At 43.3% G+C, this 25,920-nt stretch overlaps 1 protein-coding gene and 1 non-coding gene across 5 annotated transcripts in view; one reads left to right on the forward strand and one right to left on the reverse strand.

The window, feature by feature from the left end:
* The window catches only part of ASTN2 (astrotactin 2), an 839,920-nt gene that overhangs the window by 384,090 nt on the left and 429,910 nt on the right, over positions 1 to 25,920 (reverse strand). The window lies entirely within an intron of this gene.
* LOC141571470 (U6 spliceosomal RNA) lies at positions 19,012 to 19,118 on the forward strand. The gene has a single exon (XR_012496198.1). It is a non-coding gene; the product is annotated as a U6 spliceosomal RNA (small nuclear RNA).

The raw sequence follows: 25,920 nt of genomic DNA on the forward strand, positions 1-25,920 counted from the left end.
GGGCATGGAGAGCCATCCCTCCATCCTCTCCCCACCCTTCTCCCTTCCCCGGGCAGAAGGCACTCCCACCCCCTGGCCTGTAAGGCCAGGTGTCTGGACAGCCCCATTTTTTTAATATTCTTGCTCTGTATTTAGAGGGAGAATGATTTGCGTATGTGCCCATCACCTCCTATAGATGGTCAGCTTCTAGGAGATGCAGCCTGGACCTTGTTCGTTTTTGCACTCTGGAGTCTGGCACATGGTGGCCACTGAGGGAGCGTGAGTGCAAATGGATTAAAGGACAGATGCCAGCCCAGAATCAGAATATGGAGGGACTTATGTGAGGTCATTCAGCCAGTTAGTAGAGGGATTGAAATCATTTTTAGAAAAGCAAGAGGAAATACAGGTGAGAATCTAGAAAACAAAGAACCCAGACAGAAAAAAGGATCGGTTAGGAACCTAAAAATACCTTTAAGTGAGAGTCTTCTGTTATTTCAATAAATGTAATACATATCGATAAACCTCTAAAATTTCTCTGTTCAGTATTTTTCTAGTTTGTTTCTCGATTTAGCATTCCTCCATTCTTACTGACTTACAGTAACAATTGCTAACATTTATTTTGCAACTATTATTGTAGTCTATTAAGGGTATTGCCTGAATTTCCTCACTTAACTCTCTCAGAACAGCCCTTTCAGCCAGGACTCTGATGTCCTTTACCCAAATGAGAACACTGAGAACTCAGAGAGGTGAAGAGACTTGCCATAGATCACTCAGACAGGAAGGGGCAAAATGCACACTGGAACCGATAGTATGTATTCACTAACTGCTTAGCAAGAGTAGGTGATAGATTCAGTCCTTTGGAAGATCAGTTTCCTTTGCCCTTGGCCCATGGTCACACAGCTGGCTAATGCCTTTCTCTCAGTGCAGCTTAGAAGCCTGGTTGTGAGGGTTACCTATGTGTCAGGCTCTCCTTGGAGCCAAGAGACCTCAGTCTCCAGTCTGGATCCTGAAGGCCCCACAGAAAGGGCTCTGAGCAGGCTCCAAAGATTGACAGACAGCTCCCCAAAATCCCAGACCTGTGCATCTCTTCCAGCCTGTTTCGCAGTGTACTGCACGGTCATCTGTAAAAGCAGGCCTGCCTTTGTGGGCTCACCCATGGGCACTACGCATGGCTCAATGGGGGCCGTGCTACAACCTCAAAGAGGCTGCATTTCGGGGGCAGAATGTGATGAAGAAAGACAAACGGCGGGCAATATCTGTTACCAATAGATCTCTGTCCCATGTGCAGGGATCCATTTGGCAGAAAGGGGCCACGGAAGAGCAAGATCATTATGATTTGAACCAGAAAACAAGAAAATGGGGTGGAGGTAGTGAAGGAGGGTGGGAAGGAGGGTGACACAGAAGTGCAGGAGTTAGGCACTGGAGATAAATGCTGCACTGCGGGGGGAGCTCGGTCCACAGAACCACAGGCCTGGGTCCCAAGGCCCAGCTCTGCCACTAACTGACTGAGAAGGCTGGGGCAAGTTGCCTCCTCCCTGGGCCTCAGTCCCCCCTGTGAGATGCTGGGAGCCTCAGACATCTTATTTTGCTCAGGTATCAAAGGCTGGAGGAAGCACCCTATGTAGGCAACCACACCAACAACGAGACTAGATCAGACTCCAAGAATGCCCCAAACTGTGTATTTAGCCAAGTGGTGATGGCATCAGCCCTCTTACATTTTGAAAGGAAGGGACCTCTGGCTGTGGAATCTCAGAACTGAAACATAAAGGTATGCAGGCCGAGACGTGTGAGATAATGGTAAGGATGCAAGCTATGGAGCCAGATGGACCTGAGCCCGATGCTTCTACAGCTTCTGTAGGTCATTTTCAGGCAGCATTTTCAGAAAGGGACAGAAAGATGAAAGTACCTGGTTTAAGATGAAACAGACTTCAGGGTTACACAGATTAGGGCCGGGTACCCACTCTGCCACTTGTATGCTGTATAAACTCAGGCAAGCTACAGTGCTCTGAGTCAGCCTGTCTCCTCCTCGGTGAAATGGGGATGAACACCCACCACACTGAGCTACTATGAATATTAAACGGAATAATGATTTACAAATTCTTAGTACAGAGTCTGGTGTACAACTGACCCAATAAGTAGAGGCTCCCACCTACAGATTCCTCCTCACCATCGGAAATATTAATATCATCATTACCATCGTCACCATCATTACCGCCATCACCACCATCACCATCATCAGCTTGGATGAGGACGCTTTCTCTTTTTATTTTGGTGGTTTCTCTAAAGGCTCTCACCGAGCAGGAGAGCTCTGCTCTGCGTGGCCTCCGAGAGAAGCTGGGGTCAACAGGCTTATGCTATGGAGCAGAGGTGGGGAGAAGACAGGGTAAGAACCAGTATGCATTTGGCACTTCCTTTCTGTCTGTTCAAAGCAGTCACTGTTCATTGTTTTACAGGCTGGGTATATCGAATTAAATACAACAAAAGTATATAATGTGTAATGTTATAATAATATATACATAATACATTAATAACATAGGCATGTATGGAGTAGATTCAAGAGACCTGGGTGAAGTGATGGAACCAGCTATTTAAATATCTGGGAGAAGTGCATTCCCTCAAAACGGAATAGGGAGGGTGCTGGAGCAGAACTGGGCTTGGAGGACAACAAACAGGCCGGGTTCAGTGAGTGAGGGGAGGCAGGAAATGGGAGAGGTAGGCAGGGGCCAGATCAGAAAAGGTGTAGGTAGTGGAGAGGATATTAGATTCCTTCTAAGTACGCTGGGAAAGCCATTGGGGGTGTTATTTGGGCAAGGGGTGATATGATCTCATTTTTATTTTCAATGATAATTCCAGCTGTTTTGTGGAGAATGGGGTTGGTGGAGATGCACGAGTGGGGACGCAGAGACCAGTTTTGAGGCCTCTCACATCTCCTAGGTGAGGAATGATGCTGGCTTGAACTGGCAGGTTGGTTGAGGGGGTTGAGCTATTTTTGAATAATGGATACATTTTCCAGGGGGAGCAGGCAGGATTTGCTGACAGTTTGGATGTGGATATGAGAGACAGACCTAATCAAAGCTGACTCCGAGTGTTTTGGACTGAGTAACAGGGTGCAATGGTGCCTTTTCCAGGACCGGACAGACTGTGGGAGGAGCAGGGTGAGGGAATAATGGTTTTGGTTTCAGACATGGAACATTGGCAATGCCCATTAGCCTTTCAAATCTGGGCCTTTATGAGGTTGGGGCCGGAGCTGTGTGGCATTTAAAACCACAGAGCTGAATGAAATCAGTGCGGGTGTGAGAGGTCTAAGGATTGTGCTGTGATGCCCTCTGACATTTAGAAGCCAGAAAGTGAGGAGGATCCAGCAGAGGGGCGTGAGCAACAGCTGCCTATGAGGGAGGCAGAGAACCAGGAGCCAGTGTTGTCTTGGAAGCCAGATAAAGAAAACATTTCTAGCGGGAAGGAGTGACCAGCTGTGTTACACAAGACAAAGGGGCCCAGCAAATGGAGACTGAGAATTGGTCACTGGAAATTGGGCAAGATGGCGGTTGTCAGAGACATTGACGAGAACATTTTAGTGTGTTACTGGGAGGAAAGGAGGTTGAAAGCCTGGTGGAAATGGATTCAAGAGAACAGGGCAGTGAGAGATGGGAGGTGTTGAATACAGGTGACTCTTTGGAGGGGTTATGCTATAAAAGGTGAGAAGAAAATGGAATGGAAGCCAATTCATTTAGAGGGGTGAGGGAAAGTGTTTCGTTCTGTACTGTCAGATGAGCTATTTTAAAGCATGTTTATACTGATGGGCATGATGCAGCAGACGAGAGAAATTGCAAGAGCAAAGCCTGTAATGGGAGGAGGGAAGCCAGTGCCCCAAAGCAAGGACAGTCCAAATTGTGTGGGCCCGAGCCGATGCCATTTGGAGAGGCTTCTTTGAGAAAAAGAATCCCAAGTCATGAATTCAAAATTAGGTATGAAAGTGAATACTTGGTATGAGAAAAGAAATCATAACAAATCAACAGGGCTTTAAAGATGCATGTATCTTTCTTCTGAGATCTCTTCAGGCCAGGATTTCTCAGTTTCTGCAAGATTGACATTTTGGGCCAGATAATTCTTTGCTGTGAGAAGCAGCCCTGTGAACTTAGGATATTTCTTCCAACAGAATCCCTGTCATCTACCCACTAGAAGGGGTACCAGTCATGAAGGGGTACCACCCTTCCCCACAATTGGGACAAACAAAAACGTCTTCAGCCATTGCCCACCACGACGTTGAGAACCATGCGTTAGGTGATGGACTTGGTATGTTTACATACAAATGCTCTTGGTTCCAATCCCCATCTCAAATATTCTACAACCCCCAGGAGCCTCCACGCTGACAGGGGCCAAACAAGTGAAGGGCTCTGGAGCCCAGACATCTTTTGCTTCTGATCAATCCACCTCTACTTGAGTTGAGTGCTTGCAGGGAAGTTTGGAGCAGGGAAAGCACCCATCGTAAAAGATACCAGAGTAAGCTAGGAGACTCGAATCTTCTCATTAGTTGTGTTTCTCAACTCAATGAAAAGCAAGGGCATCCACTGGGAGAGACGGTGGGAGGCTGTACCAGCAGGGAGGGGAGGGATGAAATAGTCATTCTGTAGAGAGCGAGTGGACTAGGATTCCTAAGAGACTCTCAATGGATGAGAAGTGAGGTGGAAATAAGACCACTTCTAGTGGCTTGCAGATAACATAGGTGCCTTATGAAACAGCTCATGCCTAAAAAAACAAACAAAAACAAAAAAGACAAACAAACAAACAAACAAACAAAAAACAGTGCATGCAAAAATCAAATTAAAAAAAAACCCAAAACAAAACAAAAAAACAGTGCATGCCTCATTGGTGGAGCTGTCTGCCCTGTGATAGGTATTCAAGCAGCAGTGGCAGGTCAGACCAAATAAGCCTACTAGTACTTCTTGTGCTGGGACTCAGTGATTTTACAGCAAAGTAACCTGATACCCAACAGTACACCATGCGGAATTACTCTATAGCATCTTCTTTCACAGGAGAGTAAGATCAATCCCATAAAATAATGGTGGAGACCATTGGCCCTGGGTGGGGGCTTCCCATGCTTCACCCCATGTAACACTCACAACCAGGTAAGGGAGTTTCAGTCACTCATCCATTGTCACACAGCTAGTAGAAATGGTATGACCCAAACGGAGGAAGATTGTACAAAACATCTGACCAGTATTTCTCATTATTGTCAAGATTATGAAAAATGTGAGACTGAGAAACCACCTCAGACCCGAGGAGACTGAGGACACATGATTATTAAATGCAATGCCGTATCTTGGATTGGATTCCGGAACAGAAAGAAGGTATCAATGGAAACACTGGTGATGACATTCAAATAAAGTCTGGAGTTTAGTTAAATAGTAATGTACCGATGCTGGTTTCTTAGTTTGGACAAAGGAGTCATGGCAAGGTAAGAGGTTAACAATAGAGGGAGGTACTTATGAAAAATGTTATCTTTGTAGGTTTTTTTTTTTTTTTTTTGTAAGTCTAAAGTTAGTTCAAAATAAAAACTTAACCTAGAAACAATAACAACACAAATAGCAGCGGTACCAGCAGTGGCAACGATGATGGTGTGACTGGCTCCCGGCATCATAACTCCAGGGGCTCTGCCTCGACGTGTATGTTCAAGGCACTGGGGTCTGTAGGTGAGATGCTGTGTTCAACATGGGGTGTGTCTAAGGCAGGCTGTCCAAACTTTTGTCAACGTTTTTCACCAAGGGCTATATGCGGTAAAATACACAAACAGCCGGGCCACTCACTCGAGGTGAAGTACGTATTGCCTCACTTGGTTTATTTAAGTAAACTAAATATATTTTTGGAATTTGCTGCGGGCCAATTAGCAATGGATTGTGGACCGCAGTTGGCCTGCGAGCCGCAGTTTGGACACCCCTGCTCTAAGGCATCTGTGTGTACCGCTACCGGTGCGCTCCAGGCGAGAGGCGGCCTGGTCCAGGGAAGGTGATGAGGAGGCTTTGAATCCAGGGAAGTGATGGTTCAGCCTCGGTTCCCCTGTTAACTGTGCGTCGCTGGAGAAATCGCTCTCCAGCTCAAATCTTTGGTTTCCGGCATCTGTAAAAAGCAACTGATAATCTCTCCCTCTCCAAGGCTTCCTATGAGACTCCAGATGGAAACAGGAAAGCATTGCGCTTGGCACACAGTAGGTGTTCAGTAAACACAAAGTCAGCCTTCTTTTTTCTTAAGAGCTAAGAACCGAGAGCAAACCAGACCGCTTCCTTTCTGACAAGAACTTTTCATGTTTAATTTATAGGCTGGTTTAGGTAGCTGAATTTTCAATAATTCATAGGCTTGCTGTTAATATTTGTAGTTGTTGAATTCCTCTAATAAAACATTCAGGGATTTCTTTTCCCCCGAAGTGTATTTTGCCTGAAGAATGATTTGTTTTCTGAAATCTAGGACTTGGCTGCCCTTTCTTTATTTTCCTTTCTGCGTCTAATCCTGTCTATTGCCCATGGCAGAGGTGAGAGATGCCAACTTGGGTTTAGCTCGGTAGGTAAGGATGTGCAAACAGGCATGCTGATTCACCTGTGGCTGGGGCTTGGGAGGTGTGTGCAGCTTATTAGAGTCTGTGTGGTGGTTATGAACACAAGACTTCCTCATCAGAACTGGGTTTGAACTCGGTCTGCCATTTCCTTGCTGTGTGAGCTCACACAGGTAGCCTAACCTTTCTGAGCCTTTTTTCCCCTCATGTACAAAAACAGGAATGCTAACACTTTCAGTTTACTCTGCCTGCCAAACTTCTGGATCTTTCAATTCTGCCCATATCTGCGGCACCTGCTTTATCTCATTTCTCCCAGCCTCAACCCCTACCTTGTGAATTTGATGTGGCAAACACACCTCCCATTTACTGTGTTTTCTTCTCACCTGGGTTTGGGCCATTTTCACAAGACCCTCAGGCTCTTTCTCAGATAAAACCTCACTGGCTTGGTCCTTTCTTGGTAGCCTTGAGTTTGGGGAAAGGGAGTGGATGACTAGGACACACTGTGGTTTTTTTGTTTTTGTTTTTTTTTGAAGGAGGCTCCGGCTCCCTTTCGAAGATGTAGAAGAGTCTGAAACACAAGGCAAGCTTCACAGGTGCCAACTGCATTGTTCAAAGAATATACTCTCTTTTATAGCACTTATATTTTATTCTCTACTGCCAGAATGGAGATACATGCTGGTTTCCTGCATTCATAATTGGGGAAGAACAGATGGGAGAGACGCTGTTGGAAATAATACTATCATTAAAATAATCTATACTGCTCGTAACTCTCGGGCGTGTGCGAGAAGGTGAGTGGGGCCACGTGGGCTGAGCTGCTTCATATCCATTCCTCATGGAAATTATAGGGAGCTCATCCTTGGTAAGATCTGAAGATTCATGTTCTCACGCAGCATACCTCTGTGGGTGTATCTCTAGCTTCACGGACCTCAAGAAAAGAAAAGGAACAGATCGCTGGAAATGTTTCCTTAGGTAAAAGGTGGGGTAGGCATTCTGGGTAGAAAGAACAGCGCCAGCTAAGGTATAGAGGCTGGAGAACATAGGGTGCTTTCAATTTAATAGTAAGTAGAGGGGCCTGGATGGGACAGAGTCCCTGATAGGAAAGGCGTGGGGGTAATGGCTGGAAGGAGAATTTGGGGCCATGGTGATGAGATGCTTGAATGGCAAGGAAGCTGTTGAATGAGAGTTGTGATGCTGTGGTAGAAAGAGCATTGGACCATGAGTCTGATTAAGTTCAGGCTGTTACCAACTAGCTATGCGAACACTGGAAAGACACCTATCTTTCTGGGGCCTCAGCTCTTCATCTGTAAAATGGGAATAAACTAGATGATGCAAGTAAATCTTCAGTACCTTGAAAGACAATAGCTCTGAACTTCTGAAGAACCATCTAAGTCCTGAGTCCTTTTTTCTTTCTGGCCAAGCAGGTCAAGTCTAAACTAAGCTTATGCCAGTGTTTAGTCGTTGATTAATAACAATAATAATAACAACAGCAAAATAATACAGTTACTCTTACTGAGGGCCTACTTCGTTCTAGGCAGTAGATTTTACTGACATATTTCAATCCTGATCATTGTCATCAGAAGCCCATCATGCAGAGGTGGCCACTGCTCTGCACATCTGAGACTCAGCGATAAGACCATGTGCACGTGTTACCCAGTGCTAAGTGGTTGGGCCGAGAGGCACGGCTGCCTTCCCTGGCAGCTGCCCTCTCCTCCTAGTCCCCTTCCACGGCAATCATGGCCCCCCCTAAGGCAGACAGTGCTGCGAAGGTGTTTAGTGTCCATTGGTTAATTCAATCCTTCACAACTGCCCTCCAAGGTAGACCCTGGGATCCCATTTTACAGATCAGTACACTACGGTTCTTGGAGGAGAAATCCCCAACCCGTAGCCATAAAACCAGCACGTGACACAGTTGAGCTTTGGCCTCAGATGCACCTGGTATCAAAGCTCCAGGCACGCCCTTGAGACATTTCTGTGCTCAGATTCACACAGGTGGAGCCCTGGATTGGGGGGCAGCTCCACAACCCCTTTCTCCAAAGTACAGGGTATTCTTTGCAAACTTTTTTTCTCAAGGACTCCCATTTTGCCAAACTTGCAGACTGCCCTCTCCTGCCCTGAGGACCATTCTCCTTGCAGACACGTCAACACCATTGTTGAAAGGTGACAGTTGGGGCCGATATCTAAACATGTCTGGAGTGGCAGTTTTAGAAGTACCACAGAAGACTGAGCAGTTCCCATGGTGGTGACTGGCCTTCTCCTTGGGGAAAAGGCTTTTGATCAGCAGATCAGCACACAACCCAAGCTTTAGAAGTTTATTTTTCATCATTGACTCTTCAGAGGGTCACCTTATCTCTGCACGGTGGTGTTTCATCTGTTACCTCCCCCCACCCTGGATGGCCCACCATCAAGGAAAAGTGCCCGCAAAGCCCTTTGGACATCAGTTTGGGGCGTCTGAGGTTGGAAGGCCAGGAGGGGGGAAAGTGACTGAGTGGCTGCTTTATGCAAATTACCTCAAAAATGTCCAATTGCAGCTCTGCAACATAGGAACTATATAATTCTTCCCATTTTACTGAAGAGGAGACTAAATTTAGAAGGGTTTAAATATCTTGCCTAAGATAATTGGTAAGTGATGGAAGATAGATTGCAATCCAGGTCTTTGGTCTTTCTCACATCAAAAACCTGTACACTTTTTTGCTATATCACATGTCCCCTGTACCAGCCCAAAGCAGATGTGGCTCTCTCGTCTCTCACCTCCATCCTCACCTTTCTCACTCATCCAAGTTTCCTCATTATTTTTAGGAAATACCATTGTTTCAGCCATTTGGGCAACAAAGGTGCTAATTTCACTGGGGAGATTTTTTCTTGCTACTTTTTAACTTAAATGACAAGGCATTCTGAGGGCTCCTGTGGATTGCAAAGACCCCAGTGACACTGACCATGTTCTTGCCACCCACAGAATCTTTGCATATGTTGTTCCCTCTGCCTGAAACGCTCTTCTCTTGCCCCTTTCCCTCTTGAACCCTATTCATCCTTTAGATCTCAGACCAATTGTAACTTTCTCAGGAAGCTGTCCCGACACCCTGTTGAGGTTACCCTCCCACGCCCCAATCTCAATGAACTCTCATAACATGACACTTTCTTCTCTGGGACGTAGCTCCGTTTGCAAGTATTGATTAATTGGTGAGTTGTTGGATCAATGCCAGCCTCTCTCACTAGACTGTAAGCATCCATAAGGCAGGGGCCACATCTGCTTGGATCATGACTGAGTTCTCAGCCCCAAGCACAGTTCTTAGAACACGGTAGATGCTCAGTTAGTGTCTAGTGAATGAATGAATGATGAATGAATGCGTTAATGTACAGATGCTAAAATTCCTCATTCTGGCCACAACAGGATTTCTTAACTAGTGCTTTAGAGAGGAATAGCTTTCTCCTTGCAGCTTGTGAGCAATGCAGACCCTCAGGCCCCATTCTGAACCCTCTGAATCAGAATCTGCGTTTTAACGTGGTCCCCAGACACATCCATGACGGATCAGTGCAAAGCAGAAAGGCAGGTAGAAGGGAAGTGTGAGGTAGCCCATGTTAATTAATCAGCTCATTGGCTAACCAATTAATTGGGTAAAATTACATGAACACCAACTATGTACCCAGTGCTGTACTGGGCTCTGAGGCTCTGGTGTGAACACAGCGGATACAGTGACGGCTGTAGGGGCTTCCCCACACCTGCTCAGCCGGGCAAGGTGTCTAGAGCTACCTGGGTAGAAGGACAGGACGCTCATTGGCCCAGGGAGTAAGGAGCGCTTCCTGCAGGTGGTGACAAGGAATGGGAGGGAGGGAGGGGCAGCTCCCTACTCAATGGAATTTCCTGTCACAAGTCACCAGGCTAGAAGCTGGCAGTGGGTCAGGGGGTTGTGGCAGTAATCCAGCTAGAAATGCAAGCAGTTCTTTAGGCCCCTGTAGAATCTGCCCTCCAGCTCTTTCCTGCATGCTGATGCCTTCTTATAAAACCTGCCTAAAATATCCTGTGAATAAATAATGGCCAAATCACATGGGCTTCTCTCAGTGTCCTTTGCTCTTTTGTTATTTACATTCTACCTCCAAATGTCAATCTTCCACCTTCTGCTTGTCTCTGTCTATGTTATCTTACCCCCTCCACTACTTCCCTGCCTAGTGTCTCTCTGGCACACTCATTACATGGACTATTACGCAGCCATTTGAAACGATGTTTTCAAAGACTGTACAATAACATGAAATATACTTAGTTTTTAACAGGAAGTGGGGTTGCGAAATCATACAAACACATGATTATAATCTTATAAATATAAAAATATAATATATAGTTAAAAATAAAACAACACAAAGCAAAACTCCATAATGTATCAATCTATATTTACGTTTGCATGGGGCATTAAAAATACTTTAAAAATTTTTCTCTATTTTCCATTTTTTTATGATGGAGGATTTCTTTTATAAATAGAAAAATAAATAGATATCACAAGTTAAAAGCTGCTGCTGTTTATTTACTATGCCATTTTTTGGACAGTTTGTTAACTTTCCTGAACCTTGGTTTTCTCATCTATAAAATGGGGCCAAGAGTTGTGCTTCCCACACAGGGTGTTTTGAGATTGTGTTCATTGAGTGCTTGGCACAGAGCTTGGCACTAGAGTCAAGGCTAAACCCATAGCAGTTATTATCCCTGTCTGTGACCAGTGCAGGTTTGGATTAAAGAACAGGACAAGTTTGATGGGGTAGGGATGGAGGTTGGAGGCAGGAGGTCACTGTTTACAAGTCCTGAACTTTAGAAGGAATTTTGCTCCTAACTGGCTAAGTGACCTTGGTAAGTCCTGTCCAATCGCTGGGCTTTTGTTTCCCCAAATGTTGAAGAGGAACATAGCCTCCATGATCAACAGAACTGCCAGTCACATGCCTAAAGGTAATAATTCAACTCCCCTGGAACTCACCCTGTGAATACTTTTATGGTCCTAAAAATTCCACTGGACAAATACCATGACATTTTTCAAATTTCTTGTATCCTTCTGATATGTGTGAACCTGTGACTAAAGGTCCATCTCTGTTAAGGTCAGGAGGTCTCATACTTGCTTCCTAAGCGCTACAAGGCCCTTTCTTCCCTGCTGACCACAGAACAGTTCTTGGAATTTCTTAGACCATGACAATTGTTGTTTTTTGTTGTTGCTTTTTTTCTTTAAGTCATTTTGATATGTTATGGATTGGGGTGTGGTGGTCCCCAGCTCGTGGCTGGCAAGAACCCCCCTTCTTGCTTTTTGCAATGCAGTTGTTAAAATTGACAAATCTTGTCCCAAACACTGTCTTCTAGTCCTTTCAACACAGTAAAATGGAGGTGGGGGCTGGATCAGATGTGCTTTTTGGGCTCTAACAGTCTCCACCGCCCCCCCCGCTCCCCACCCCTGCCAGGACAGCAGCAGTCTGGGTAGAGGAAGGAGGGTATTTTCCTGAGCACGTGTCTCCATCTCAGAAGCAGCCCCTCTCTCCGTCCCCCCCAAGTCGATCTGTCAGGCTCAGAGGAGTCAGGCCAGCTGGCTCTGCTCTACACGGAAGCTATAAATAATTTTAATGGCATAAAACCTGAAGAGTTGTTCTTTAGCTCCTGTAAGAGGCACCATTAACAGGGAATAATTTAAAGGGGAGAACACGAATGGGGCTGACTGACGGATCAAAAGAAAGGGAAAAATGGGAACCACCAACGTTGAGGCTCTCTTAAAAGACCCTGGGTCAACGTCCCACCTGTCTCTTGCAAGCCCCACTCATGCTCATGACGCTTTCTTGCCTTAGAACATGCTTTCCTATGTTCTAAATACTGTGTTAAGCTCTTGACCATATATTGCCTCATTTCGCCCTCAACTAGAATGTGGCATGTCCCCCACATGGGCGGGGCGTTATGTGGTTTTTTTCACTTGCACCTCATTTTCTAGGACAGCACTAGGGCCCCTGAATGTGCTCACTAAGTGCTCGGTGATATAATGGACGATGACGATCTGCGGTCACTAGGATAACCACCTCCATTTTACAGATGAATAAACTGAGTTCTTGGAGGTCAAATTACTTGCCCAGGGTCATTCACTAGAAAGGATTCGGTCTATTTGGCCTCGAAGCCTGCCTTATTTCAGACCCATGCACATGCAGCCTTCTCTACTTCCCTGTTCAAACCTCCTTGGTTTTTTATATTGGGCCGTGTCCATCTAGAAGTCTTCTTTGATCACTTGGAAAGGTGGGACTCCCCTAGGAATGGGACAATCACAGCCTCCTGTCCTTTGCCAAGTCCAAGGCCAACTTCCCCAGACAGCCCTTTTTATCTTCCCTGAGCTGTGTCTGAACACATCATGCCTGGAATTGTTACTGTTTACAAAGCATGTGCCCATAACAAGTTATGAGCTTCTCAAAGGCGGCCTTGTGCCTGATTCATGCTGTGTAGTGTCAGAATGCCTAACTCATTGTGGGTTGTTAATCAGTATACTATGTTTAATAATGACTAATTTAACCCTAGGAATCATACATAGCTTCATGGAGCAATTTGGCAGTGCCTGTGGAAATTTAAAGCGACTTTCCTTTTACCATATAATTCTACTTGATAAAACCTAAAACTACTTAGACAAAGGCACAACAATATATGAACAAGGATGCTTACTATAGCATTGTTTGTAACAGTAAAAGAAATACAGTAACTCTAAGGCCCGTTTTGGAAGGTGGTTAAACAGATCATGATACAGCAGTACTATGGCATATTACTCAGCTGCGGAAAAAGAATACTGTAGATTTGTGTGCACTAACGTGGAAACATCATTAAACCTTTGCATTAAGTGGGAGAGAAAGTTCCAGAAAGCGTATACAGTGTGAGCCTATCTTTTTACACATATAAATGCGTATCAACAGTGCTGGGAGTAAAAAACCAAATTGCTAAGCAGTGGGTACCTTTGGGGTGGACTGTAAGTTTGGTGAATGAAGGGTTTCTGCTTTTTCACTCTGACAACACTTATTTTTAAAAAAGGGTGACTTAATAGACTCTTAAGACATAAAGACGGGAAGCGACCTCACAGGGCCAGACGCGGAGCCAGAGGGGTTTATGCTGGCGGAGTAGTCATCATCTTTGTTTGTGTTCTCTTGCACCTCAGAAAACATTGTAAGCGCCAGGGACCAGCAATGCCACCTCACTGATGAGGAGATGAATGTTCAGACGCACACACAGCCTGTCTCTATCTCCAGCTTGCCCTCTTCAGGAGCAAGGGCACAACACTAAGATTCTAATCAAAGTTCTCTTTGTGGAAGAAGACGTGCAGACCTGGGCGGGCTGGCCCAGCTGGACAGAGGTCAGAAGCCCAGGTCTCCCCTATGTGATCGCTCTCTCTAATTGCTTCTCACATCTGGAGGTTATCACCTCCACCAGCCAATTTATTCTTCGGAGGGCAAGGCTTTGCCTTTTGTTTCTTTGCCTCCAGGTCAGGCTGATCCTGTTTCTACAATGAGATATTTACTCCGTGATGGGCCAAGTCAGCACTTACATGGCTCCTCATGACCTTCTATCTTCCCTAGGCAGAATCAGACCTCTGACTAGGGAAGAGTGGTGCCATCTGCATTTTTTTGAAAAGAGGTGAGCAAGCAGGAGAGAGCTGTAGGAAACAGCTCCTGTTTTGTGATATGACCCAATGTTCATTGATCTGGTTTGGCAGGGCCATCCATCAGCTTTTGCCCCTGAGAGTGGTGATTGCTTCAGGGCCACTAATGTGTGGCTGGTCTGCACTGGGGGGGGGGGGGGGGGCGTTTCAAAAAGAGCTAGAAGACGGGAATCAAAAATTAGAATCTTTACATCTCAGACTTGGGAGGAACCTTATAGCAGAGGAGATTTAATCCAACTTCTGATCAATGTGAGGGATTTCTCTGGATCATCCCCATGGAGTGGTCACCAGGCTCTGCTCTAGTGACAGGGAGCTAATCACGTTGCAAAGGCGTGTGCTCTAATCTTGAACAGGTCTCACTAGGTGCAAACCCTTGCTGGTGGTGCCAAGACGTGCCTCCCCTAAAACCTTTTCCCTGAGATAACAGGGCTGGAAGCTTCACCCCTGACTAATGTATGACTTAGGACAAATTGCCCAAAGTGCTGAGGAGGCCTGAACTCAGAAAATCCTTAGGATTTAGTTTCTCATTTCACAGAGGAAAAATGAGGTCCAAAGAGCAGATGATATATTAAAATCCAAGTCTCTTGATCCTCGGTTCCATGCTAAAAAAAATACACCCAATTTGCTTCCTCAATATAAACTAACTAACAAACAAACAAACAAATAAATAAGGAATTATTCTCTCAATCCCAGTTACCAAAATGTCATACCATTTATTTTGAGTACTCTGCCCCAAGCTCTAGCCCATGACCATCACCACCACCACCACCATCACCACCTTCATCATCATTATGGTATAGGGATGTTGACCCCCAAATATTATATATATATGTGTGTGTGTGTGTGTGTATATATACATATATATATATATATGTATATATATACATATATATATATCACATAAATATTATTTATATAAAATAGAAATATATAAATATAAATATAAATATATATATATATATATATATATATATATATATATGTGTATACACACACACACAGACGTTTGTGTATTTACATTTATATTTATATCTCCAGGAATTTCTCCAGGAAAATGGCTGGAGAAATTTTTTTCTTTACAAAACAATTGCAATCTGGGACATGCAGTCAAATGGCGAACCCCATGCAAGTCCAGAGAAACAAAGTAGTGCAATGCTCTTTTATGAACTAGGCAGGAGTTGCTGTAAACACAGAGTCCATTGGAGGAAATTGAAAGTTCAAAGTATAGAGACTTTTCATTGGCTGAGTTATGACAGTCTCTCATTGGCTGAGTTGTTATTAGGTAAAGAGGAATCTTTTCTTTCTCTTGCAGAGGCAGTTAAGTAGTGTCACTTCTTGTCAGAGGTGCAAAGTATGTCTTCCTGTTGGGGTCAGTGATGTGAATTGAGTGACACATGAGTGAGTGTCCTCTCTTCTAGCCTCCCAACTCCATGTTAAATAAAGTTTCTGTTTGTTAATTTTCACAGTGATTATATACTGAGTGTCTCCTATATGCTAGGCATTCTCTTAAGTGTTTTACATTAATAGCTCTTCTTAAGAACCTTGTGGGGAAGAGGGAGGGATCTCCCAGCGAGAGGACAAATGCCTACCTATCGTGGTTATCTTACAAGTAGCTTTTTAATAAAGCAGAAGATGTGCTTCTTCCTGCCATACTGTATCATTTGGGGTTTGTAGTCTTAGAGGGATAGAAAAGTCAGGCTGCTTTTCCTTTGCCTTAAAGGAAATGCAGATGTATGTGTGTGCATACAAACACACACATGCTCGTAGAGTCTCCCCGATACACAGATACATTAATAGGAGCTTGGGGCTGGCCCCAGGAACTGCCTTCTCATTTGGAATTATCTGCAGTCTCTAAGGACTTCTTTGAGTTTCCCAAACAGACCCAAGCCTGGCCCAGCTGTTCCTTTTTTTTTTTTTTTTTTTTTTTGGTACATATTGAAGGCCATGATTAACGACTAAGAAAGACCAAGCTTCTCAGTGCCCCACTTGGATCATATGTACCTTTCCTTCCCTGTACAACTTGCTTTTCTCCTTCCATACAAAAGGACACACACACACACACACACACACACACACACACACAGGAATCGGCATGTATATTGGAAAGTGTCCAATGTCCCCTCATTGTCCTTAGAGTCAAGTTGAAATACCCTAGCCTGGAAATAAGGTCCTTTATGATTAAGTCCCAAAACTTACTTCCTCCATTCTTTGTCATCTTCCATTCAAAGTGTCCACTGTCCTTTGCTCTCAGGCTGGAATGCCATTCCCTGTGCAACCACCAAGGCCTCATTCAAATACCACACTGCCCATGACACCAGCAATGAGCTTCCTAGGACTCTGGCTGTAAATGATCTCTCTCATCAGAGCGCTCAGGATCATTTTTTAAAGTGTCTCAAAGCACATATTGATCTCAATAATTTATGCAGATGCCTGAACTGTTCCCCCATCCCCCACCCACTAAATCAGAGATTTCTTTTGGTCCTTCCTATGACCTTGGTAGCTTCGTCTGCTCTTGCAGGAACCTCTACTTCCCCCTTCTTTTTGTTCCCTGACTTCGTGTCATCAGGACCCATCTCAACACCTTCGCCTTCACAAAACAAGTGTGGATGCTTTGGCATTGCTATTATTTTCCATTGGTATTACAAGAAATGTTTGACCAACTCTCTTAATTATACGAGCCCATCTGCAGCAGACTCAAACGCCCAAGCTCCTCAGTAGAGAATACTCAGAGATACTCAGTTAGCTATATGCAGTTCACTATAAAAGAGGGAGACAGCCATGAGGCCATTATTTGGAAGTAAAAGCAAAAAACAAGATGTATAAGAGAGCAGGAAGAAAAGAGAGCAGGCAATATGAGAACAGTGAATTGCGATTTGTAAGTTTTGGGTAAACTAATTAGTTGGAATATAGCAAAGCGGACAGCCTGAACTGCCTATTCTGGAGCAGGCTGAATGCAAGTACCAAAGATATTCATTTCCATTGTTTGTGGATAATTCAGAAAATCTTGAGTGTTTAGGCGAGAAGTGTAGAAGCCAGGGTGTCTCTGTCTCCTTCCATCAGCACCTGTACTTTTGTTGGGCCAGGTCACCAGAACCTCTCCCTAAGGTCCCTGGCTTCTTATATCCCACAAGGTTGATTTCTATGGTTAAAGGGCATAATTCATGTGGAGCGCTTAGCATAGGAACCTGTCACATGGTCATACAGTGATAAACGTAGAGCTGTGTTAAACCTTACAATCATAGGGCTTCTTAGTATTTTTATATTTATTGTTACTAAAGGAAGCTGGTGGGTTTTGTTTTTCTGGCTTTTGCTGGTATGCAGGTTCCTTCTTTAGCCGCTCAGGTAACTCACTTGTGTAACAACACACTCATGAGTATTCATGGAACACATCGCTTTGGATAGATTGGCACCATCTATTTGGATTGTCTTGGCCACAGTGAATATGTAGTGATGACAAAAATCTGCACCAGACAATCCCTTTGATACCTGCTGGCTCCCAAAGAACGATGTACGGCCTCTACTGGGCTTTAACCCCTTGTCTAATCAAGTGCTACCTCCCTCTCGGAACACAATCATCTCAAGTGGGGGTCTTTGCCTCTCTTGTAGTTCCTATTTCATGATCATGACTATGGCAGATGCTTAGTAAGTGTTGCTGGAATAAATGAGTAAGTGATTGAAAATACTATTGCACTGATCTGTTGTTACATACAAGTGGCTGTCGGTGCAAACAGCGAGCAGTGGAGCATTCCCTTCCCTGGAGACCACGCCCACTTAGCTTTGGCCACAGTTCTCTCCACACACCCTTTCACACTTGTACAACAACCCATTGCATCTCCCCCTTGCTTTCAACGTGCTATAGTTCAGCATTTCTGATGACACTCCACAGCTGTCTCAGCTTCCCTCCCCATCACTGTCCCCGGTCTCCTAACTGCCTCTCTCTTCCAAATAATGCTAAACAGCTACCATTTACTGAGGACATACTGTGTGGCAGATATTTTATGTGCAAAACAGCACTGGGTCCTCACAATAGTTCAATAAGTAGGTCTGTTATTATCTACACTAAAGATGAGAAAAATGAGGTTCAGAGAAGGAATGTTACAAGCCTAACAGAAGTAGCTGAAATGCAAGGTCAGCTGTGACTGACACCACGTCCATCAGTTTAATCATTACACTATATTTTCATATAGAAACAAGAAAAATAAATCCAAATAAACAACCTAACATTGTATTTTAAAGGACAAGGAAAAAAAAAAGAACAAATGAAACACCAAGTCAGCAGAAGGAAGGAGATAATAAAAAATTAGAGCAGATTAAATGAACTCGAGAACAAAAAGACACCAGAAAAAAAATGAATGCAACAAAGAGCTCATTCTTTGACAACATTAATACAATTGACAAACCCCTGGCTAGACTCACTAAGGAAAAAAGACACAAGCAAACAAAATCAGAAATGAAAGAGGAAAAGTTATGACAAATACCAGAAAAATACAAAGGATCGTACGAGAACACTACGAAGGACTATATGCCACCAAATTCAATAACGTAGAAGAAATGGACAAGTTCTTAGAAACATATAGGCTTCCTAGACTGAATCATGAAGAACTGGAAAATCTACATAGACTGATCAACAGTAAGGAAATTGAAACAATCATCCAAAACTTCCCAAAAGCCAAAGTCCAAGACCAGATGGTTTCACTAGTAAATTCTACCAGACATTCAAAGGGAATTTAATACCTGTCCTCCTCAAACTCTTCCAAAAAACTGAAGAAGAGGCAATACTTTCTAACTCATTTTATGAGGCCAACATTACCCTGACAAGAAAACCTGGTAAAGATCATACAAATAGCGCTCGCTTCGGCAGCACATATAGTAAAATTAGAACGATACAGAGAAGATTAGCAAGGCCGCTGCGTAAGGATGACACACAAATTCGTGAAGTGTCCCATATATTTTTTATCACTTTGTGAGGGGTGAAATGTCTAACATTTAATATTACATTGCTTTGTACACATGAAACTAATTAAAAAAAAGAGAGAGAGAGAGAAAGAGAGACGGAAAGAGATGAAATAGATAAAATAGTTGAAATAAAAAAAAAGATAACACAAATAAAGAAAACTATAGATCAATATCGCTGATGAATACAGATGCAAAAATCCTAAATAAAATACTAGAAAATCAAATACAATAATGCATTACAAAGATTACACATCACGATCAAGTGGGGTTCATTCGAGAGGCGCAAAGATGTTGGAACATATGCAAATTGATCAGTTTGATACACCACATAAAACACAGGACAAATACCATATGATCATATCAATAGATGCAGAAAAAGCATTTAACAAGATACACTTCCATTTATGATTAAAACACTTAATAAAATGGGCATAAAAGGAAAGTACATCACCATAAGAAAGGCCACATACGACAAACCCTCAACTAATACCATACTTAATGGTGAAAAACTGAAAGCTTTTCTTCTAAAATCAGGAAAAAGATACAGATGCCCCCTATCACCACTGTTACTCAACATAATATTGGAAGTCCTGGCTAGAGCAATCAGGCAAGAGAAAGGAATAAAAGAAATCCAAACTCAGAATGAAGAAGTCAAATTGTTACTTTGTGCAGATGACATGATTCTTTATATAGAATACCCTAATGTCTTCACCAGAAAACTGTTAGAAACAATAAACAAATACAATAAAATTGCAGGATACAAAATCAATGTACAAATATCCACTGTGTTCCTATGTACTAACAATAAAATATCAGGAAAAAAAGAATAAAAAAGCAATTCCTTTTGCAATTGCAACACAAAGAGTAAAATACCTAGGGATAAATTTAACAAAGCATGTGAGGAACCTATACACTGAAAACTACAAGACTTTATTAAAAGAAATTGAAGACACAGAGAAATGGAAATATATTCTGTGTTAATGGATTGGAAGACTCAACATAGTTAAAATGGCCATATTACCCAAAGCAATATACAGATTTAATGAAATCCCCCCCAAATCCCAATGGCATTTTAAAAAAAGAAATAGAAAAAACAACAACAAACAAACAAAAACCAAAAGAACTAAAACATCATATTTGCATGGAATCACAGAAGACCCCAAAGAGCCAAAGCAATCCCGAGGAAAAAGAACAAAGCTGGACTCCCTGACTTCAATTTATTCTACAAAGCAACAATAATCAAAACAGCATGGTACTGGCAGAAAGACAGACACACAGACCAATGGAACAGACTTGAGAACTCAGAAATAAATCCACATAAATATGGGCAGAAAAATTTCAACAAAGGAGCTGAGAGCATACAATGGAGAAAAGAAAAGCTCTTCAATAAATGGTGCTAAAAAATTGGAAAGCCACATGCAAAAGAATAAAACTAGACTGCTATCTATCACCATATACCAAAATTAACTCAAAATGGATCAAAGACCTAAACGTAAAACCCGAAACAATAAATTGCATAGAAGAAAGCATAGGTACTAAACTTATAGACCTTGGGTTTAGAGAGCATTTTATGAATTTGACCTCAAAGGCAAGGGAAGTAAAAGCAAAAATAAATGAATGGGACTATATCAAACTAAAATGCTTCTGTACAGCAAAAGAAACCATCAATAAAAAAAAGAGGCAACCAAGTAAATGGGAGAAAATATTTGCAAACAACACCTCTGATAAGGGGCTAATATCTAAAATATATAAAGAACTCATAGAACTCAACAAATAAACAAATAATCCAATTTAAAAATGGGCAGAACACCTGAACAGACACGTCTTCCAAGAAGACAAACAGCCAACAGATATATGAAAAAAATGCTCAACTTTACTAGCTATTAGGGAAATGCAAATCAAAACCACAATGAGATACCACCTCACACCTGTTAGAATGGCTATTATCAACAAGACAAATAATAACAAGTGCTGGCGAGGTTGTGGAGAAAAAGACACCCTCATACACTGCTGGTAGGAATGCAAATTGGTAGAACCATTATGGAAAACAGTATAGAGGTTTCTCAAAAAATTAAGAAGAGAATTACCAAATGACCCAGCAATCCCTCTTCTTGGTTATCTACCCCCCAAAAATCTGAAAACATTTACCTGGAAAGGTACCACTATGTACCACTATGCTCACTGCAGCATTATTCATGGTGTCCAAGACATGAAAACAACCAAAGTGTCTTTCGACAGATGACTGGATAAAGAAGGTATGGTACACATATGCAATGGATTGTAACTCAGTCATAAGAAGAGATGAAATACTGCTATTTGCAAGAACATGGATGGATGATATTATCACGCTAAGTGAAGTAAGTCAGACAGAAAGAGTCAAGATCCATATAATCTCACTCGTATGTGGGATATAAAACTGAAAGCAACAAACAAACAAGACAAACAAAAATTCATAGACCCAGACAACAGTTTGGGGGTTCCAGAAGGTAAGGGACAGAGTGGGGTGGTAGAAGAGGGTAAAGGGGATCAAATACATGGCAATGGAAGGAGAAATGACTCTGTGTGGTGAACACAAAATGCAATATATAGAGGATGTATTATAGACTTGTACACTCGAAACCTATATAACTTTACTAACCAATGTCACCCCAATAATTTTAATTTTAAATTTATAAAATAATAATTAAAAAATAAACACTGATTAAATTCTTCAGGTATTCAAGGCAAAGGACACATACCGATTTGAATGCTAACGAGCAGTGACACACCCCTGAGCTTGTATTTACTCACACATCTTCACAGGAACAGCTCTTCCTCCTCTAACCTTTCTACATACGTCCAGTTTCTGTTGCAGATACTCAGGCCCCCCACGTGCAAAGCGGAAAGCTGGGCACTGTTCCGGTTGCAAAGGGTAGATGATATAACTCATAGGTTCCGTGAATTTACAAAGGAACGGAGAGATGAGGAAAAAAGGAAGAAAACAATATGAAAAGAGTTGACTGTTAGGATACTCTTAGAGAGGCAAAGACTTGTGGAGATGCAAAGAAAGGTGTCAGGAAGGGTAAAGAAACATTTACTGTAAGCCTGACACTTTAATAAGTGCAGTGATGACAGTCGGGGCCGTTTTAAAGCACCTTGTATGAACTATGGGCTTTTCATACATCCGCCATCACCCTCATAGGAAGTCAGCAAAGTAGGAATTCTTATCTTGAATGTTTTGTAGGGATCGCTCCCAAACCCAGGGAAATACCATTCACAGCACCTTTGGGAGGCGAAATATCACTTTGTTCCTCATTGTCTAATATGAACAGCTCTTTGCTAACTAATTGAATTACCCTGGCCCACATACTGATGGACAGATGCTAAAAATGGTTATTGCATTATTAATTCGCTCCAGCAATTTCACATTAAACCTATACTGTTAATAATTTTCCCCCTTCTATTTCTTCCCTCTTAATTAGACTATTTAAAACTTTGAAAGACTAGTCTTCCCATGCTAAATGGAGGCATTGGGCAAATTACATTTTTGATGGAATACTTCTCTGATAGGCCAGCAAATGAGACTGTTGAGTTGTTAATTATTGTCAGAGTTCCACACGATGCCTCCTAATGAGGCAGTCAATCTTAACTGTCAGTCCCCGAATATTAATGGAGCCAATGGGATGGACTGGGAAGAATGCTTACTGGAGGTCCAAGCTGTCCAGTTGGCTGGCTGCACATGGAAGGTCGGTGACTTCCTGTTGTTAGAGCTCATGGGGAGGTGTGATGAGTGTAGCGGTGGGCAGTGAAATAAAGGTGAGAATAGCCCCATGGCATCCCTAGGCACCACTGGGGTGGCCCTATTGGTTCGTGGGCAGAATTTATCACTGCTGGCCTGGCTTTGGAGAGCTTAATAGCAAGATTGTATGTTTGGAGTTCTTGGGGAGCTGCCAAGGATAAGGAAGTGGCTGTTGAACAGTCAGGAGAAGGTACCCAAGTTAAGTCTGCTGATTTGGGCCCACAGTGACCCCGCCTCAGCTTCCATTGCTGGCTGATGTCTTGGGATTTAGTCCTGACTTCAGCATGGGTCATGCTCTGGGGCCAGAGAGATGTCAGGTTTCATTCAGCAAGGCTGGGGTGACAAATGGGTGTCACCCAAACGGTGTCACATCCAAACCTGGGTGTCAGAGAACCCTGTATTTAGTCTGGGATAAAGTGAAAGATCAGTAGAAGGGCAGAGAAGGGAGAGAATATGAATTTGATTCAATAAATATTTACCGAGCACTTGGTATGCATGATAAAGACTTAAGTTCCCTGTGCAAACTCCCAGGACAGACATTTTCAGAGGCTCATCCTTGACCTTTACTTCTATTTCACAACAGCCCACTCCTCCCTCCCCTCTGTTAGATTGCTTCCTATGGCTCTGATTCTCTTTCACCAGTGCTTTGGGAATTCATTTTCTTTTCCATCCCCATTTTCTCTTTCCCTGGTCCGTTGCTCACTGGGTTACCTCCACAGTCTAATTATTGCTGGGTGTGCACTCTCCCACCATCTCCTGCTGCGACCTCTTTGACCTCATGTCCTACTCATTCTTTGAGAATGAGTCCATTTCTCTGCTGGCCAAATTTGGACCAAATAAATCTCTTTCTGGATATCTTCAAGAGGAACAAAAAGATATATCCTAGTTCCCCCTCCTCTCTTCTTTTGGAAGAGTCTAGAGATATGGGACATCCAGAGACACAGAAGAGAGAGAAGACATTTACTCTGCTTCTCAAAGACACCAGCCAGGCTCCCTGCCTCTCCTGTGAGCTTGTGTTTTCTGTCTCTGAAACAGCATCAACCTGCTGACATAGCTGGCAAGGTATCTGGACAACACATGTGGTTTCCATATTCCTGGGCCTCTCTTCTCTAAGCCTTGTCATTCCAACTGATATTTAATCTTTACTCTTGGGTATATCTGCCTATCCCTCCGATCATGTTATGATGACGCCGATATGGGCCCCAGATGGGGATAAGGCGGTGAGCAACGGAAGCCTACAAATCCTAGCACCACGTAGGGAGTTGATTCCTAAAATGAAGACTTGCCTCCCATCTCAGTGGAAAAGGTATGAAGGCAGATTCCTACCCAGGGAGGGGCAACAGGCAACAAGTCTTTGAATTTGTATAGGTTTGAAGAATGATTTCTAGGTTTTAGTTCGCAACTTTGTGGGGAATATAATTAACAACAACAACAGCAAAGTGGAATTTAACTTTTGAAGATATAATTTCACCACTTTGCTAAATTACAATTGATGACACAAATGCTTCTTGACAGCTTGCAATTACTACACACCATTTTAGATATCAAGGATACCATGAGTGACAGACAGGCAAGATTTCTGCCCACCAGGAACTTATATTCTAGCTTGGGAGGCAAAGAGCCAACAAGTAAATCAATACCTACCTACCTACCCACCTACCTACCTACCTACCTACCTACCTACCTACCTACATGCAATGATTTCAGACGACGATGAGGGGTATGAAGGCCATATCTCTTTATGGCATAAGGAAAGAAGGGAGTAATGATGGGACAGGCATATGTGGGTTTGCGCAATGTCAGGGAAATAGCAAGAAGTAGATCTGAGTCCAGATCTCCATGCAGAGAAACCAACTAAATGGACATGGGTCAGGGAGTGCATTCCAGGCAAAGGTAAAAGCACCAACAAAGGGCCTGAGAAGAAACAGCTTGGCAAGTTGCAGGACCAGAAGTAACACCACTGGCTGGAGTGTGATGATGCGGGGTTGGGTGTAGTGCATGTGAGTTTAGAGGGGTAGAACCTTAGAGGCCCTGGTAATACGCTTGGATTTGATGCCAACGTCAATCCAAGATGCTGTTACAGACGTTAAGTTGTGGACTGACATAGCTGGATTCAGGTGCTTTCTAAAGATTCTCATTGAACACGTTTTCTAGGTGAAACTTGGTGCCAGGTGGTGGGTGTACAACAAAGAAGTAGATGCATTCACCACCTTCTTAGGCGGAGACCAACACACAGCCAGGTGTGTGACAGAACATAAGGACAGACTGACTGACTGAGGGAGGACCCCAATGGATCCTCTTTCCTTCTTCTACAGTAATAGACATTTTAGTTTGGTTTCTACCTCCCCAGAATAAACATCACAGTTCCCAACCTTCCTGGAAGCTGGGTGTAGCCATGAGCCTACTTTGTGGCTAACAGAATATACGTAGAGGTAAATTCTCGCAGCTCCTGCGTTCCTCCTTGGGAGACAGCTGGTTTACATTCTGCCTCCATCCTACTGCCTCGGGCAGGGATGCAATGGCTGCGGTGCCATCTTGGCACACACTGAAGAGAGCCAGACATTGTGGATGAAGGAACAGAAAGCTGGCAAGATCCGGCATCACTAAGTACTCCTGGAGTGAAGAGAAACCATTCCGGCCCGGGATTCTTACCTCTGAACTTTCGCCCAAGAGAAATCCACCTACATCTCATGTAGAAGCGAGTTTTATTTGGGGTTTCTGTCATTGAAGACAGGATCCTAAGAATTACATGTGCCAAAAAAAGGAGGCAGGGATTTTTGTTTTATAGGCATTCAGAGAGACTCCTTTACAACGAATTTCCTACATTTACACTGTGCTTCTTCCTAATTTCTTCTCATTACCTGTTCTCCATTCTTCCCAGCTCAGTGCTGCAGGAATGGCTAAAACTGGCTCTCTCTGAGACCTCAGGATGGTTTTGTTTTTGCTTCCTTGCCTCCCCTCTGGCCCGCTTCAAGTCGATAGGGAAGCAGCCAGGACGAAGGTGAGCACACGGCAGACCC

Source organism: Rhinolophus sinicus, linkage group LG04 (genome assembly GCF_036562045.2).
Source record: "Rhinolophus sinicus isolate RSC01 linkage group LG04, ASM3656204v1, whole genome shotgun sequence".
NCBI classification, from domain to species: domain Eukaryota; kingdom Metazoa; phylum Chordata; class Mammalia; order Chiroptera; family Rhinolophidae; genus Rhinolophus; species Rhinolophus sinicus.